We start from the raw sequence: 19,245 nt of genomic DNA, 5'->3' as shown, positions 1-19,245 counted from the left end.
TCTTCTGCCTTTTTCTGTGTGAGGTGGAAGACGTGCAGTCAATATTAGATGTCTCCAAGGCGTCCTATAGGGCCATATACCTCTGCTGTTTGCTCACCCTTTTTTAAACAAGCCTTTTGTTCCTCACACTCTCATTTCCACCGTTCTGTTTCTCAGTGTCCTCCACTCGTTTTCACTCTCATTGCTTAGTTCTACATCTGTCTCCATCTTTGCTTTTCCTTACATCCCTTTTGTGTTGTTGCTTTCGTTAAGAGGGTCTCCGGGGTTCTGGCTGTATGGACTTTTTTCAGCATGTTTCTGACGTGTTGCATCCTACTCTGTTAAGTTTTCATATGCTACTCTGTTTGACACTCTCTATGGCGACACTAGTTAAAGCTCTGTGCGGCCTAGTTTTTTATAGCAGTCATACTGTAATGCATATTCAAGATATTTTGAAACCAAATTGTTCTCACAATGTCCAATACTGGTTTAGACCTGTGCCTCATTCACCAGAAAGGGTGACTAAAAGGTCTCTTTCAATACAAATGTGCAGCTCTTTTACTGCGCTGCTTTACTTGTGATGAAGGCTGTGTTTGTGTAGTGGGGCCTACCCCAAGAACTATATAACCTTCAATATATCATTATATATTAGCTCTAATGTATGCTGAATTGATTAAAGCTGGTCATTTGTTGGTATGCCAGTGAAAATGGTGTTCTATTTCTTTAGTTGCATGCAGGCTTAATAGCCCCAACTTCACTGTCAACCCAGTACTCTTGTGTTTGTGTGTTTTTTAAGCCCTACATTAAGAGCTGTTGTTCAAATTTTCAGCCTTTTGTTAACGTTTACACAAGTTTTTTTAAATGGTGGTTTAAGGTTATTTATACATGTGTGTGACCCATATACTGTAAAAGATATAAAAGATGGGTGTGGAGTGCTGTTTTGAAGCTCTAATATTGCAATTTGTTGAGTGTGAACTAACCGTATTTGGAGTGGATATAACCAACTTGGTTAGCAAGATGCGCAGATAAAGATACTTGCTAATTAGTGCAGACGTGGATAAAATAATACAAAAATTTTACTGACCAGAAAGCGGAGCACTGACTTCTTAAATAGTATTTTTGATACAATGAATGAAACAGCAGATCCAAAATGCTCCAGAAAGTAACAGCACAAAAGGATTTGGTGTGGAATTTGTTTTAAATATAAAAGTAACAAAATCCGGTACTAGTACTTTCAAAGGAAACTGCCTGAAAAAGGTCTGTGATGTTGACATGACTCTTACAGTGATAATATGTTATAATTTTACATGGTATTTGATTACCGATTAGAGTTAAATGTTAAGGTTTCAGACATACTATCTGACATAACATGTTTGTTTATGATAGGGGCTCAGCTTGATCTATGCTAGAGAACAGGTAGACTGAAGTTAGCATGCGTGTCAATGAATTTAGCTTCAAATCCAGTACACTCAGCTTTTAGTTGTATTTTGGGTTTTACCAGGGTTTTCTTCAGGTTGGATGCGTTGCCATACCCAGCTTTACATTCTGCAATAAAGATGTTAAAGAAAGCATTTTCTGCACTGAGTTTTGAAAAGTGTAACCACACCTGACATATCAGTTTTTGGTTTGCCACCGCCACCATTGACCCACGTGTTTGTTTGGTTTCAACATGTCACAGGAGTGACCACACATCCCCTCGCTGTCTTTATTCCTCTAACCCCGGTGTGCTCTGAGGTTTGGAACCAGCTGATTTAGTGTGAAACGGTACTTTAGGAATGGCAGTGGATCATCTACCAAGGTTGGTAGATTGATCCATCGACTTCTTCCATCTACATGTTGAAGTATTCTTACTGAATGTTCAATTGAGCCCGATGCATCCATGTGTGAGTCTGTGCAAATGAGACTTTTATTAGGAAGTGCTTTTTTGGTCTCAATTTGAGAACAAAGGTGTTATATAAGTACCAGCCCATTTACCATTTAAGTTGGTACTCAAACCTACGGCTCATTGACAGATCAGTTTGGTTGAATGGACACCTACTGTAGTAGACAAACAGTGGTCAGCACAGACATGCCCATCAAAAATAATGCATAACTTATATAAGACATATGTAGCTGAAAAATAAAAAGTTGTTATGAAAGGAAATTTCGATTGAGAGATGAAAACTATATTTTGTACAACGCTATAACCACATTTATTTTTCATAAATATTCTGATCTATGCTATGTTTGGGCCTTTTAACAGAAAAGATTAGTTTATGTGAAGTCAGTTTTAAGTGACAAATAAACAAACCACCATGTTGGTTTCATTCAGCCCCGATGTTGCCGCTTGGTTAGAACACTTAGTGTAAGCACTTAAGTGTCGACCGTGCTGGGAGAGCACTTAGCCTGCTAGACCATAAAAGACCACAACAAATGTAGTTCTTCAGTTTCACACCAAAAAAGGCAAATCCCTCAGCAATAACATGGATTATGAAAAAAGTCCTGCAGTCTAAAAACTCCTGTAGATAAAGATTTTTGCAGTGTGGTCTTTGCTTTCATGTTCTAAGTTTGTTATTGAAATCTGTAATAATAGTTAATTTAGGACATCATAAGATTCTTGTCAGATTGATAGAGCAGCTGTTATCTCTTGTGGAGTGTCACTGAATAGTAAACTCAAACAAGGTGCTTAATTGCATAGATCTGTGGCCTGTGAAGGAAGTAAAATGTTAAAGCTTTAGGGGTAGGAGTGCATGTTTATGTTAAATTAAGTTTTACAGCCCAAATGAGCATTTCCATATAAAGCCTGCAGGAATCCAGACACTCACAACCCTCTTACTGTGACTTGACTGTTAAATCAGAGTCAGAGTATTTCATCTACACCAGTTTTGGCTCATTGGCTCATCTTGCACATCATTTCTTTCCCTACAGTCGGCCTGTTTCTTCTTCTGCTGCTCCAAACACGTTTCTACTCCCTCCCTGCTTCACTCGTGCTTTCATCCTTCTGCTGGGACTTTGAGATGAGTTTGTTGATTGGATCAATCCCCAGAGAGCTCATACCTGGATTTCTTTTTTTACAGTATGCATCACCCAGCTGCAGAAAGCTCAGTAGAGAATCAGCCAATGAAACTAAAAAGCTGCTTCCTGCTGTTCTTTAATCTTGATTTATCTTTCTTTCTCCTCCGTCTCTGTGTGTATGTTTGACATTCTTGATGACTCCATTGAGTGCGCTGTGCGGTGTCGAGTGGGAAAAGCACAGATTGGAGAACTGCCTCTTTAACCTCTGAAGGAAGAAATAAACTTGCGGGAGGTTATAAATCTCTCTGATTAAAACCAGCTCCTCTTTGGCGGCCCTTTTCTGTGTGGGACTGGACTATGTGTGCTGTCTGTCATCTGAAGGATGCTCACAGACTGTTAAAATTAAAAACCCCTTAGAACAGTCATGGTAACCAACCCTCCCTTTCAGTCTGTGTCTCTAGCACACACACAACCATTACAAGGGAATGTATGGGTTTAAATTGTTGTGGGGGAGGCTTCAAAAGCAGTCTGAAAGGTCAAACGGACACTGACTTGTGACCTTTTTTAATGTAGCCGGATCATAAGAAATACCATTATATAATTTCCATCTGTCTGGACTGCATAAGCTGTAAACTGAAAGAGGTTCAGCCTGACAGGAACTGGTGGTATCTTCAACATTTAAACTGCAGTACTTGTATTAATGGTGGGATTTGCTTAAAAAAAAAAAATCTAATACAGTTTTAATTTCTCTTTGCCCAAGGGAGCTATACATCTATACAACACTATGAATCGGTCCACTGAACCCAACCAGGCTAGCATCTTAATAAGGTCATTTGTCATTTTCTGTCTCTAAAGGAACATGTAGACTGATGTGCATGGACACAATCACGGTAGTAAACAATCACAGCAAAATGTCATTACGCACAGATGGTATGTCTGAAAAAGTGCACAAAAAAAGCATCTATAGATAGACATTTGTCACTGTTCGGGTGCTACATCCAATGGAAGCACTCGTTTTTTGTTGTGTTTTTTTTCTTCTCATTTCACAATGAAACCAAAACATGGTCGCAAATACCTGCAACTCTTTCTTATTGTTGTTGTGGGACCGAAAGCCTGTATTTGCTGCTCCCACTCTGGCTTCAAGTCAGATGGTGTGTGGAGATCAAATGCAAGCGAGTAAGACTTGATGACACACTTGTCTGGACACAATATTTCACTACTTTAAAGGTAGGGAGTGAAGAGGCCAGGCAGTCAGGGCATGTGTTAAGTGTGCTTTTCAGGCAGCTGCCACCATCGCTGATTGCTCTGGCCCTCTTGGCCTAAAGGATTACAGCCCACACTCACAATTTCTATTCATGCCTGGGGTCAGTTATTCTATCACAGGATGAAAAATCCACACACCGATACATTTAGATGCTTCCAGTTTACTGGCTCCCGGTGGATTCATAAACTCAGAAGGCTAATTGAAACAGGAGCTAGATAATAAATCAAAGCGGTATTTCACCAGGCCTTGGCACATATATGACTTTAATAATCCAGAATGGTGATCACAGTTTAGTTGGTGTAAGCACATACGTAGAGAAACAGTGGCCTTCATCATCGGAGCTTACAGTTCACATACATACTGTTGTCACAGAGTTATTTTAGTTTCTTTGAGATCAGATCTGTTTCTACTTCATGAATTCTTCTCAAGGTGAAGTGAAAATGTTTACTTAAGACTTTGTTCTGTGTGTGAGGTAACTTGTCTCTTGTCCTGGGTTTTAAAATAATTCCCATTTGTTTAAAATGAAGTCAGTGAAGCACCTGGAGAAAACAAATTTTGGCAAATCACAGAAATTAAAAGATAAACAACAATGTGAATGTGAAAAATACAGATTTTTCTTACAGGAGTAAGGAAAAGGGAATTTGGTCAATAACCTCAAACAAAGCACAGTACATTTCAAAATGTTCAAGAAAACTGCTAAAGGTGGAAACAACAAACTTGTTACACCACTTGAGGTAAAATCACTCTGTTGAGTAAAACCAGGCTACAAAGGTATGCGAGGATGAGATGTTAGCAGCTGGTGATGTGTTTAAGAAAACAAAAAACTCAACCCAGCATCGTGGGATCGCTCATTCATGTGAAAGGAAAAGCAAATGGTGCATTGAAATTACTGATGCGGTTATATATTCTTTGGCTATGGATTTTGGTGGAAACGATGGAAAAGGAAGACTGCAAGCAGCTGGTTAAACATTTGAAAATTTAGAAATCCCTGTTTTATGTATTGAGATGTTAATTTAACTTTTTTGTCTTAATTCTGTTCAAATATTTCTAACTAGTACATCTGCTGCTCTGACAAGGATCTTCTAGTTTCTGCTTTTTGGGGGGTTTTCTTTTCTTGTTGACAGGTGATATTGAAACCTCTTTTAACAAATTATTCTAAATTACAGATTCTGATTTATTTAATGTTCTATTGAATTTTCTATTTCTATTTTTTTCTTTCTTTTGTTTGTTTTTTTTACCTTTACAAGCAATCGTGTTTCTGTTTGAGCCAAGTTGATCTTATGTTTTGGCTATGTATGTCAGCTGGCTCCACACTGAAAGGAGCCATCCATCTATCCATCCATCTCCTTAACCCAGGTCTCACAAATAATCATTATTTTTACACCCAATTTATGAAGCTATTGAAACCAGATTTACTTTATGCTAAGTTGACTGTTTGAACACAAACCTACATGCACCCCCAAAGTTTTACTATAGTTTGGTTTGATCCCCATATGTTTAAGTGTTTTCTTGAAAGGGAAACTGTATTCTTTATTCTTCTCTGCATGTCTCTTTTTTGTCTCCATGGCAACCTGCTAGAGCATGGGGTCAGCTCTGCTAGCTTTGCTCTTGTAGCACCTCCCAGCTCTCCTCTCCTCTCCTTTTATACTATATGTGTATCTCTCTCCATCCCCCTCCTTGCGCTAAGATGATGAAGCGCTTTTAGATTTGCCGATTAAAAATGGATGCTTCTGATTCCCGCTCTCTCTTCATTTTTTAATGTTTGTTCTTCTTCTCTTTCTCTTAAAGCACTCTTTCCCCCTCATCGTCCTCGCTCTGCCTTTTTTTTATAAGTCTTGCTACATTCCTGCCTCCATTCATTAACATCTCACACTGTTTCTTCCTCTTTCCCTGATCTGTGCCCCCTTTTGTCTCAGTTCAATTTGTTTCAACTCAGCTGAGATAAGATCAATGCAGCTCAGTTCAAATCGGATCAGATCAGTTCACAATGAAAAATTCATTCAGCTTATCCTGACACATTTAAATCAATGCACTTTCAGTCGTCTTCATTAAGATGAAATCGATGCAGGGTTTGTTTAATTATAAGGTGAGGTTATACAACAACAAACTGCCTTCCTTTTTTTATTGTTGACTTCCTTCAGATCACATTTTGGGCTTAGGCTGGAACATCCAGGTTCTTCCTCTAAGTGATAGCATCTAAGTAATAGATCAAGAACCCTTTCTCATCTTTTTACATCATCTAGTAAATTCAAACAGCTCAACCTCGCTTTATTGCATGACTCACCATCTTTCCCATCTGAGCTTTTAATGGCTTCACGTCCAAATGTGCCACCGTCCTTTGTCTGTCACATTTGTTTTGCTAATATGAGATGAATGGAGTATCTCTCAGGAGATTATGATAATGCATTCACGGTCACGAAGGGACGCCCGTTTGGGGGAAGCAGAGGTCGCTGCGTGCAAGTGCGTGTATGGTGGTGGGTAACCTTTCATTGTGCGTGTGTCCCTACTGGAGATAAAAGTAATAAAAATGACAGGAGAGATTTTGGTTATTGATTGAGGTCCTTGTGTTCAGCAATATGCAGTCATTTACTGGGTTTTCCCTGGAGAGATAAGTGGAGGTGCCCACGTATTTATGTAGTGCTGGTGGGTAACACTGGCCTTGTGCAATGAATGAATCAAAGAGGTCTAAATAAGCGTTTGCCAAGTGTATTTAGTTAATTGAAGCTTCTGAGTCTTTTTGAAATCCAAGGTCTTTTTTGAGAGCAGTGAACACGTCTTTTAACTCCAAATCCTTCCCTCTAACATGATGCTGATTAGGTTTCTGGTCTGAGTTGGCATAAATGGAAGCTGTGATAGACTTTAAATAGACTTATAATTTCTTTGCCAAATATTATGCAGTAAAAGCACCCTTGCTACATAATGTCAAAGGAGTCAGCGTCATTCCCCATGAATGCTTAGACGTTAATTATTTATAGTATTTCTAATCTGAGGTAAACTCCTTATTTATAGTCATTTTCGTCTTGTTTTTTCAGGTTGAAATATCCGTTGAAGACAAACAGCAGCTGAGAATAAATCCTCGGAGGTGAGTCAGAGATTGCTTCTGAGTATATTTTGACTGCTTGACTACATTTTCTCCACGATGTGCCAATTTACATTGTTCTCTCTTTAATGAGTGATATATTATTGAATTTAAAAGTAGCATAGAGATGTAAAAAAATCATTATATAGGGAGAGGTTTAAGCCATTAATGGGTAGCTAAGATTATGTCATTATGTAGTTGATGATATGGCAGCATGAGAGGAGACAGCAGTCTGAACGAGTTCTATATATATGATGAAATTGTGAGTCTGAATGATGGTTGGTTCCGGTTATTCCAATGTGAGTGACATGTGACATTCTCGGGATGCTGACCCATTCTTCTTCTGTAAATGTGATTCAAAAATCTGTTTGTGTTACTCTTCTCTGAGAACAGGTTGAGCAAGTGGCTGCTTGTTCACATCATTTTCTTAACAATTGTGAAACATCTTTTGAAATGTTGATTTTAAATTTCCTCAGTTATTCTAATTGTCTATGTGTATAACTGAGAGAATAATGCTTCTACCTATAGAGTAGAAGAAGAGTCACCCAGGTTCAGTGACTATAAAACGTGCTTATGCTTTGCTCTTATTCACTTGTAATGCTACTGCAGCTACATGCTACGTGTGCACAATGATGTTACTGAATGTGTCAGCCAGCTTCTTCTTCGAATACCCCAGCCCCAGTTTTTGCTGATGGCATGTCTGTTCTAGTGCTTTTTTTCAGTTGGCATTTCTTTTTATATTTTCGTCTTAGTAATATGCTCCCATTGTGTTACGGTTAGTATCACTTCAAGGAGCTACTGCAGTTTTTGCAAAGCCATAAACTCCACTTGGTTGCAATTATACGCTAAATACATATTTTTTTCCTTTCTGACAGACGTATATATTACTCGAATGTATGACTCTAACAGACCTACAAATATAATTTGTACATACACATGACAGATCATTTTATGAACTTTATAAGCGGCTCAATCCCTGGCTGTACTTCAAATAAAAAGGTCAGTTAGCATAGATGAAAAGTGCTGAGTGTTGAGCATGACTCACAGCTGGCAGTGACTGATACCCTTTGCAGTCTTGGCTCTGCCCTGTTTGTATCTGCAGTGTATACAGGGAGTGCAGAATTATTAGGCAAGTTGTATTTTTGAGAAATAATTTTATTATTGAACAACAACCATGTTCTCAATGAACCCAAAAAACTCATTAATATCAAAGCTGAATGTTTTTGGAAGTAGTTTTTAGTTTGTTTTTAGTTTTAGCTATTTTAGGGGGATATCTGTGTGTGCAGGTGACTATTACTGTGCATAATTATTAGGCAACTTAACAAAAAACAAATATATACCCATTTCAATTATTTATTTTTACCAGTGAAACCAATATAACATCTCCACATTCACAAATATACATTTCTGACATTCAAAAACAAAACAAAAACAAATCAGCGACCAATATAGCCACCTTTCTTTGCAAGGACACTCAAAAGCCTGCCATCCATGGATTCTGTCAGTGTTTTGATCTGTTCACCATCAACATTGCGTGCAGCAGCAACCACAGCCTCCCAGACACTGTTCAGAGAGGTGTACTGTTTTCCCTCCTTGTAAATCTCACATTTGATGATGGACCACAGGTTCTCAATGGGGTTCAGATCAGGTGAACAAGGAGGCCATGTCATTAGTTTTTCTTCTTTTATACCCTTTCTTGCCAGCCACGCTGTGGAGTACTTGGACGCGTGTGATGGAGCATTGTCCTGCATGAAAATCATGTTTTTCTTGAAGGATGCAGACTTCTTCCTGTACCACTGCTTGAAGAAGGTGTCTTCCAGAAACTGGCAGTAGGACTGGGAGTTGAGCTTGACTCCATCCTCAACCTGAAAAGGCCCCACAAGCTCATCTTTGATGATACCAGCCCAAACCAGTACTCCACCTCCACCTTGCTGGCATCTGAGTCGGACTGGAGCTCTCTGCCCTTTACCAATCCAGCCACGGGCCCATCCATCTGGCCCATCAAGACTCACTCTCATTTCATCAGTCCATAAAACCTTAGAAAAACCAGTCTTGAGATATTTCTTGGCCCAGTCTTGACGTTTCAGCTTGTGTGCCTTGTTCAGTGGTGGTCGTCTTTCAGCCTTTCTTACCTTGGCCATGTCTCTGAGTATTGCACACCTTGTGCTTTTGGGCACTCCAGTGATGTTGCAGCTCTGAAATATGGCCAAACTGGTGGCAAGTGGCATCTTGGCAGCTGCACGCTTGACTTTTCTCAGTTCATGGGCAGTTATTTTGCGCCTTGGTTTTTCCACACGCTTCTTGCGACCCTGTTGACTTTTTTGAATGAAACGCTTGATTGTTCGATGATCACGCTTCAGAAGCTTTTCAATTTTGAGACTGCTGCATCCCTCTGCAAGATATCTCACTATTTTTGACTTTTCTGAGCCTGTCAAGTCCTTCTTTTGACCCATTTTGCCAAAGGAAAGGACATTGCCTAATAATTATGCACACCTGATATAGGGTGTTGATGTCATTAGACCACACCCCTTCTCATTACAGCGATGCACATCACCTAATATGCTTAATTGGTAGTAGGCTTTCGAGCCTATACAGCTTGGAGTGAGACAACATGCATGAAGAGGATGATGTGGACAAAATACTCATTTGCCTAATAATTCTGCACTCCCTGTACACTCAGCAAGTACAAGTAAGAAAACCTAGAACACTAGAATAAACCTTGTGGATGCTGTAACCTCTGAATAGCTACGACAACCCCATTAGCCTATGTGCGAGTAAACTCTATGGGCCAAAAGCTCAAGCTCGAAACGCTCAGTTTTAGACTGTTTTTTCTACTCTTGGCTCTGTATGCTGTCAGTAAGAGTAGATATCCCTAATATGGTTATCTCTGGGACACAGCACCACCCATAACCCTGGTCAACCCTTTTGTTTACAATGGGGAAGCCAATCAGAAGACAGCTGGTTTAAAAGGAGTGTGAAAGTAGCTGAAGTGCCCTATTTTCGACAATTGTTTTGAACTGTGAAACTGTGAATCATGTAAAGCTACTCGAGTGCAAGACATGAAAATTATTATAACAGATCATTTAAGTTTGATTTTGTTTAGAGTAGTATGGTTATCTGAGACATTCACAGGTCAGACACGTGCTATAAAAGGTTTTTTGGGAACAGATTCAAGTGTAAACATGGAAAATCCTTAAGGTCACATAATAAAAACAGCCAAAGTCCCCATAAATCCACAGCCTAAAAGGCCAGCACGGGTTAGTGTAATTACTCAGCAACTGTTTGAACACAGGGGATTGTTTATGACTGGATAAATAGCAGCCACATGTCCTGGCATCATCTGCTGCTCACCTGATAATCAGCACACTCCAGTGCACATGCAGAGGACACACAAACAGACAGGAGCGTGGTGCATTGATGCGAATTAACACATTCAGATTAACAGTGCAGGGAGTTTTACAGTCATTCTCAAGTAGTAATGTATAAATGTTAGAAGGCTGGAAAGAATGTGATTGCTTTTGTAATACTGAGCAAATACTGAGGTCCACTTAGGAACGTAAATCTGCATTGCAAGACACGAAAAAAATAAATAAATACAAAATAAATAAATAAATACTGAGCAGCAAATATAATGGCTTGTGAGTGGCACAGCCAACAGGCCACTGCTATACAGCATTCTGGGGAGCAATAGTCTTAGTAAGTAGAGCACACTCAGCAATTACATAACACATCACTACAGTGTTTCCACCTTCTGGCACTATCATTGTTACCTCAATAGTCCCATGAGAGCCCTCTACTATATTGCAGTGAGCCATAATTTTAACAGTGAGTCATTATCGCAGCAGTTTATTTAACTGAAAAGAAGTCATGGAAAAGTGGTTTGAATTCAGTTATCGCAGGTTGCGATGATGGATCTCCTCTCCTCCCTGCCCTCTTCCTCCAGCTTCCTCTCTCCTCCTGTCCACCCGTCTCTATGAGTAATCCTTGCGAACAGATGGGTGGAGGAGAAAAAAAAGGGGCATGCCAGCTTGTTGTGCAGCTATAACACTGTCAATCAGTCCCCTCCCCCGTCCCATCCTGTCAACATTTCAGCCCGTTCCGCCTTAAAAATTTCCCACTTTCTTCTTTCTCCCTAATCATTTCATTCTCCCCTCCTGCCCCGATCGGACTGTCAGTTAGCCTGCCATCGGTTTGACAATGTGACTATTTTTGTTATGTCACCACTGCAAGAGCCATATGTGGGAATAAGTTAAAGGTGTAACAGTCTTGCCCCAAAGGATAAAAACAGCCACATGCTGGAAACAAAATAAATTATAGGACCCCACACAGTAAGTCATGTCAGAGTCACGTACCAAGGCCATGTGCATCTATTGATATCTTTTACCTAGCAGTAACCCCAGAGGAATACCAATGAATCTTGGCTCGGTTACAAGCCCAGCTGGGTTCATGCCCTGTCACATTGTAGCACTGTATTAGAATGAGACTACCCATTGATTTTAGGGTCTGTTTTTTTAATGTCTAGTCTTTGCTTTTCAGTAAACACACTTTTTCACACTTTATACAGCCCCACCTTGAAGCAGAAGCCTCTGTAGTGCAGTGCCTTAATTGGTGTCAACTTATCTTTATTTTAAAACACTTTAAGATACATGATTTTAATGGTTTTCTGTGTAGTCGGAACCACTGTTTACTCTTCATTTTGCTAAATAAAACATTGCTTTTCATTTCATAGCTGAGAGATGGTGCAGATGATTTCTTTCCCATTTTACAAACTTAATCATTGATGGCAAAGACCTTGGCAATTATAGTAAATGCTTTGTGAAAGATCATTTTAGAATAAGAATACAGTGATTAGATGAAATGTTTTGGATTAACTGCAAAAAAGATGGATATTCATTACTAAAAATAAAGCAATTAAATGAGGCATTCATTGCATTTCATGCAGATCTTTCTGTAAATTATTGCAGCTCAAACTGACATTTATTGCAGTGAATGAACGAGTAAAATAATATGGCTATACAGGCTGTAAAATCTTTTGTTACCTGATATCAACATATTTTTCAGGGTTATCGAGTTTTCCTCACACCACCTGTCACCCACACAAACACAAAAAAAATCACTTATGGATTGAGCCAGCACGGCCCCCGGCTCTGACTGAGCCCATGGCTTTTGACGAGATGACCTTAGACAGGCGAGACACTCGCAACTGATGCCTGCACAGACCCAACCAGGCTGCCGGCAGCCAGCAGCAAGTATGTCCCTATGCACACAATATTCCAGATATCACAGCCGTAAAATGTGACATCAGATGAAGCGAATTTTAATGACAGCCATCGTTAATAGCTTCTGATGAGTTATGCACGGATGAGAACCCCCCGTCCTTGTTTTAAGGCAATTATCATTTACAAAGCCTGTATAGTTTAAGTATATAAACTTGGTTTGATGGTACAACTAATATCGTCTGATGTGGGGGTTTTTTTTTCATGTTTCGATCTAAAAACAATCCCATTCTTAGTGCCATTAATCTTTTTGTCACAAAATGAACGTTGCAGTTTGTTTCCTTTGTTAGGCAGTGTGAATGATACCTTCAAAGTCCTCCCTAGCTATTTTCTCACTCTTTTACACAAATATGCCGGGAGCAAAGCTGTTAGCATTCACGTCTTGCAAAGGCAGGGCTCTTCTCTTTCCCTCAATAGGAAAAAAAAGGAAAGACAATAAGATACTCTTTTGCTTTGTTACAGTCAAGCTTTTATATCATGGGATTATGAGGGGTTGGATATGCATGGGAATTTACTTCAACAGGGTTGAATTTGAAAGTGGTTACAGGGTGGGGGGGTCAAGCAGATTTACAGCTTATGTCCCCTTTTATGCAAGACAGATGTACAAACTGGCCAGTAAAACAGCACAGAATGACATTACATAAGCCTAGTTTCACTTTGACTGCTCATTCATAAATAGACCTGTTGTCGACAGCTTTAAAGGCTTGTAAGGCACGATGTTTTAATCCTCAGGCAAACAGCGACCAACCAGTGATAATCCCAGTATGAAATACGGGGGGGCTCAGGTGACACTCACCAACCCATTCAGATATATAGCTGCTATGAGTTCGATCACTTCATGTCACCTGCGTGCTCCTGCACACTAGCACAAAAATCACAATTTTAAACAGCACAAAGCTAAAAAAAGAAAGCCAAGACCATCAGTCAGTGTGCCATGCCTTTCAATGACATGAATATTCAGATACCTCAGAGGCAAATAAGGAAAAATCTAGTTGTGCGTGTTTATGACTAAAAACATACAACTAGTTTTGTAACTCGAGTGTTACCTTTTCTTTTATTTGACTTTAGCTTGCAGGGGCAACCATGGTTCAGGGGGTTGGGAAGCTCATCTTCTGACCGGAAGGTTGCCAGTTCGATCCCCTATTCTGTCTGTCTCGGTTGTTGTGTCTTTGTACAAGACACTTCACCTACCGCCTACTGGTGTTGGCCAGAGGGGCCGATGGTGCGATATGGCAGCTTCGCTGCTGTCAGTCTGCCCCGGGGCAGCTTTGGCTACAACTGTAGCTTGTCTCCACCAGTGTGTGAATGAATAGTGGAACTGTAAAGCGCTTTGAGCGTCGCTATATAAATGCAATCTATTATTATTATTATTAAACTCAGTGAAAATATTTCAAAATGTGTGTTTGGTTTAAGGAAACACAACTGTGTCTATGTGACCATATAATGATCATACAGTCACACAGCCTGCATATGTATCATTTATGGTTATGCAGATGACACCATCCCTTATAAATTGCGTCATTTCTTGGACCAAGCAAAATTGATTATAAATCCATTTCCAAATTAATATTGAGTATCAAAACCAGGTCTACTTGTACCGACGTGTATTAGTTTCTGTCATCACAACAATACTGGGTGGCACTGTGGCTACATCTTTTATTTCTGGAGGTGTGACCTTGTCCCCTGCCATTTCAGCATTATCCCTTTAGTAAACAACAGGAAGCACAATGGACATGGCGTGGCGCATGCTGACCATCAGCACTTCACAAAGCCTCAGAGAAAAGCAGGCGCTGGGGCATTCTGCGGATGGTGCTAGAATAACTGATCCTAAAAGGGAAGACCCACACTGTGTGTATGTGTGTCCGCATGCAAAAGAGCATTAGATAGTTTGCTTTGATTAGTTATCTGCGTGTGATCCGGTTTGGGGGCTATTGAGGACAATGGGCCTGCCAGGTCTGTATTTTGACTGTAAAGAAGTGGTGTTAGTGTAATGAAAGCTCCCTCTACATCAACTTCCAAATAGCAGATAGACTCATAGATAGTCAGCAGTTAAATGATGAGGCTTTGATGGTGAAATCAGGGTAAACAAAGCTGGGTAAATCCTGCTGAAATGCTCTTTGGCAACAGACAAACTGCTCACTGCTTAAAAGTATAAAAATTATATATATGTATGTATATGTATACTTACGTATACTCCCTATCTTCCAAGTATACGACTGTGTGCATCTTAAAAATAGTGCATGTTACGCAAGGTGAGGTGAGGAAATCACTGATGTGGCCTACTCAAGATAGTCTTGGTTGGTAACCTTCAGCAGTGTCAACAGCATTTCACCCCTTAACCTGTACGCCTCACCTGAAGATGAGGAATAGTACCTCTTCACTTGCACATCTGCCATTTTGGTTTTAAGATGATCTCATGAAGAAAACAGGAGAGTTTCTTGGGAACTGTTTCCTTCCTTTTGTGATCTAATAACTTTGAGTGGGTAGGTTGGGGTGGTATTTATTAGCTTTGACTTTATGGATGTCCATTTGGCCATTTCTTTTAGCTTCCTTCTTCCAGTGCTTTGGAATAGGCAGTCAAGATGTGGTTCAGAGTGCATGGGCCTGCACTGCTTGCAGAATGGATAAGGCCCTAGGTTGGCAAGAGGTCAACCACAGCACAAAGGATTGAGGTCAAATTGGCCATGCCAGTGGTTCATCCCTGTGCAACTACTGCCCCTGGATGGAAACTGCTCCCTCTCAGATTCTCCGCACCACAACAAGCCTCCTGATTTCTTTCCTATAAAAAATTTACACGCACACACACATCAATAATATCTCATAGTAGGGGTGCAACGATACACAAAATTCACGGTTTGGTTCTGTTCGATACTTTGGTGTCACGGTTCGATATTTTTTCGATACAAAACAATGTTCATGCTTTTTTAATTTGTCATTTATTAAAATTATAAATATATTTTTTAACTCAAACGTACAGTTTTTAAATTTAATGTTGCTGAAACAACAAAGGGATAAAATAATAAATCTATCTGATTGAGAAATCACTCATCTTTGGAAAAGAGAGTTTATTACAGAGTAATGGCTCTTTCCAAAATAAAAGCTATACTATACGCTTCTTCTGGGCTATATTCTCAGCAGCATATTAAACATATCAGGTCCCCATAAGGAGAATCATGTGCTAACGGCTGTCTAAATGACTCGGGTAAAGTTTGTATCATTTGTAGCATGCGTGCTTGTTGTTTTTGTCTGCTTCCACTTGTCTTTGCACTAGGATGCTGTCGGTGTAAATGTGCACTCATATTCATTGTGTTCCCACTAGTGCTGTCAGCGTTTATCTGAAATGACGTTAACGCCACAACACAGCAAATCTCCACTGCGCTCAGTGGATCTGCACTCGACAGTGCAGCCTAGGTGGAGTAGTCGAACGCAGATCCACTGAGCTCTCAACACAGACAGCATCGTCAGAAGAAAAGTTGATAAAATAAATTTAAAATTTTGTATTGTTCGATACATATGCTTACCAAACCGAAAGCACTGTATCGAACAGTTCAAAATCGATACGAGTATCGTTGCACCCCTATCTCATAGGTATTTCATCAAATCCGTACCAGTTTGAATTTTTGTGCTTTTCTTCATTAAAACCTGCAATTGCATTGCATAGCTTCCCATTTGTGATGGGATGGGATTATGACCGGGACCGAGTACCGAGTACTGCTTCACCTTACAGTCCAAGCAAAGAGAACTACAGTGAAGCATAGATAAGTAAAGTAAATAATTCTAGGTTCTGTAAAAAGATATGAGAGCGTGCATGAATAGCACCTCATCTATCAAAGCTGATTAGTAAGGCAGTGCTACCAGTTATTTTTCTTCCACTCACAGTCGAGGCCTTGCCCCAAAGAACAGGCAGTTCATTGTCATAGATCGGCTAGAGAGAGAGAGAAATAGAGAACATGAGTCGAGCAGTCAGCCAATAAGATTATGAAAGTGACAGATACAGCACTAGGAGTAGGTTGGTGTTTTCAACACGAGCCCTTTACTCAGAAGACTTAATAGGTAAGTGTCTCTTTCATGGTGTATCATTACATCTCTGGCTTATTTCCAATACCGTAACTTTCCTCTGGCGTTAGTGTAGAATAGTCTGTAGGATTTATCTATCTGAAGGAGCTGATGGAGACCAAAGCTGAGCTACAAGGATAATGATCATTGATCTTTTTCTTTAAGATGGTATCATTTACCTCAGGGACAGAAGAGCCTCTATTGTTTGTCACTGTTTGGTCTAAAAATTTGGGTTCACAGGCTGTTTATGTTTTAGTAGCTAAAAGGTTACAAAAAAAGGTTGTTAAAGTCTAACAGTATCACTGGATTATGTTTCCTATATTATAAATTAAAAAGATACTATTCCCTGATAGACTGACACCAGCACTTGCTTTTCATCAATGAATGCAGCATCAGTTGTGAAGCTACTGCAAACCACTGAGGTAAAGTTCTATCCTCAGGCACTGGTAGCATAAAAGCAGTTGTTTGGTATCAGCCTGCACTGTTTTTGTATTTAGTTACAGGAAGCTGTCTCTGTCTTCCTTTTTCTTTTCTGGAACTTGGAGTAATATATTTCAGCTGCTGGTATTATTTCAGTATCATTTTTTTATACGTTCATTGATGTTTCTAAAGGATTTCACTCATATAATTATTGTACATCTGGGTACCCACATTGAAATGACAGTATAAACTCTGCTTTCACTGACTGGAAGAAACGCAGAAATCAAAGAAAATGTATCTGATGTCCATTCTGATTACATGGTGAACTGCGGCTTTTACTCTACAAACTGAACGTATGTTATTGTGATGTCAGCTATGTAAAAAGAGTGAACTATCTGAGTGCTGAGCTACAGTACAGATGAGAGAGCATCCAGTCTAGTCCAGTCTAGCTGAAAGCAGTCTGACTCAGTCTATTGTTCACAAATATCTCTGTCACTATGATTTGATGCGACTACAGATGATTGTGTTTTCTGTCCCTCCCTCTAATTCTCTTCCCGCTTCCCTTTTCTGCCTCGCTCATCTCTCTAGTCGGGCTGTCATCTCTCAGTGTCTCTCAGTGTGACTGAGGGCTGCGTAGTGACCAACTTAGCAAGTTGCTTCAGGGTTTACGAACTAAGAAGACTGTTGGGTTTCTGTCAGCTGCCCTCACATCATGAAATGTTGACTCTGGCTATGATGACTTCTTTTGTCGAGGGTAATTTGAGTGAAAGTAACCAGGAGTTCAGTATCAATCAGCAAGTCCTCCAACTGTATGTTGCAAGTATTCATATAGGTCATTTGTTGCTACTTCCGTTGGGGTAGAGGAGTGACACCAAACCCTCAACCTGGAGACTGAACTTTCATTTGAGATCATTTGTAGGTTATACTTTCTCCCATTTTTACTTGTTTTATTAGATTTACATATAATAATTGCTTAGTTAAACACTTATTTACCTTCGGATACCATTCCATCCATCCATCCATCCATCCATCCAGTCTCTTCCACTTATCCTTGTCTGTCGCAGAGATAACACATGGAGACAAACAACCATTCGCACTCACATTCACACCTATGGGGAATTTAGAATTACCATTACTATTATAAATTATAATTACAACACCAATGCATATTTACTCTTACATCACTACACCCGGAGGATCTTCTTCTTCTCCTTTATGAGTTGCCACAGTGGTTCCATCACACTTCTTCTGTCACACTAAACCTCTGCATGTCCTTCTTCACCACATTCATAAATCATTTCTGTGGTCTTCCTCTTTTCCTTCTGCCCAGCAGCTCCATATGCAACATCCTTTGTCATTTGTCCTAACAGTTAAAATAACAATCCACATAAAATACTTATAGTGTGGTTTTTCAGTGGGAGAATGTCACTAATCAGTACAAATGGGTAAACTTGAAGGAGTGAACTTGATATCATATAATATACCTCATAAGTTAGCTTGGCCACTATTTGATTCTCCCAAGTCCAGAATCATCTTTTTTTTGTTTTTTGTTCTCTGAATCAGGTGTGTTCTCACTACTGGTAACATTCCCTTTAGTTTTGGTTAGAGGCACCACATGACACGCCCTGGTTCGCTCTCAATTCTATGCTAAATAATACGCTAACTCTCAAAGCTGGGTAGTTTACCAAAGCACAGAGATAAGAAGCTGTGTGCTCATAGTGAGAGCACTTTCAGTCCTCTTGACTCTGGCAAGAAGGCAAGCAAAAAGTTGTCAAAATCAAACTATTTTCAGGTTGCTAACGGTCAGTGTTTTGTGTACATGGATACAAGGATCTGTGTTTTGTTTTATTATATACACGGAACACTCTTTTCATTCACTCTGAAGAAAAAAAGGAGTACCTTTTGCTTGAAATGCTTCAAATATCGAGTATTCTACAGTAAAACTAAACCGATGAGATAGTGAAACTATATCTTGCTCGTGGGCTTGGTTTAAGAAAGAATTGGAGAACACAGTGACGATCAGGCTGAAAGAAAAGAGGAAAGGATAGAGTGACCAAGAAGGAAAAGGCAGAGCCTTAGGGTGACTTTTTTGACCTGTGGACTTCGACCTTTGAGTCAGTAAGAAGAGAAAAAAAGAAGGATGAGAGATGACTTGCCTACTAGCCAGTCATCCCACT

The 19,245-nt window shown here is 39.8% G+C and overlaps 1 protein-coding gene across 19 annotated transcripts in view; it reads left to right on the top strand.

Moving 5' to 3' along the window:
* Positions 1–19,245, top strand: part of nrcama (neuronal cell adhesion molecule a) — a 65,322-nt gene that overhangs the window by 21,080 nt on the left and 24,997 nt on the right. For all 19 annotated transcript variants that reach the window (XM_080291492.1, XM_080291490.1, XM_080291491.1 and 16 more), the window contains exon 2: positions 7,270–7,319. The gene's annotated coding sequence lies outside the window, so the exon portion shown is untranslated. The remainder of the gene's footprint in view (positions 1–7,269; positions 7,320–19,245) is intronic.

This window comes from Astatotilapia calliptera, chromosome 17 (genome assembly GCF_964374335.1).
Source record: "Astatotilapia calliptera chromosome 17, fAstCal68.1, whole genome shotgun sequence".
Classification (NCBI taxonomy): domain Eukaryota; kingdom Metazoa; phylum Chordata; class Actinopteri; order Cichliformes; family Cichlidae; genus Astatotilapia; species Astatotilapia calliptera.
Note: the sequence above shows the minus strand (reverse complement) of the source record. Positions and strands in the feature narration are given on the sequence as shown.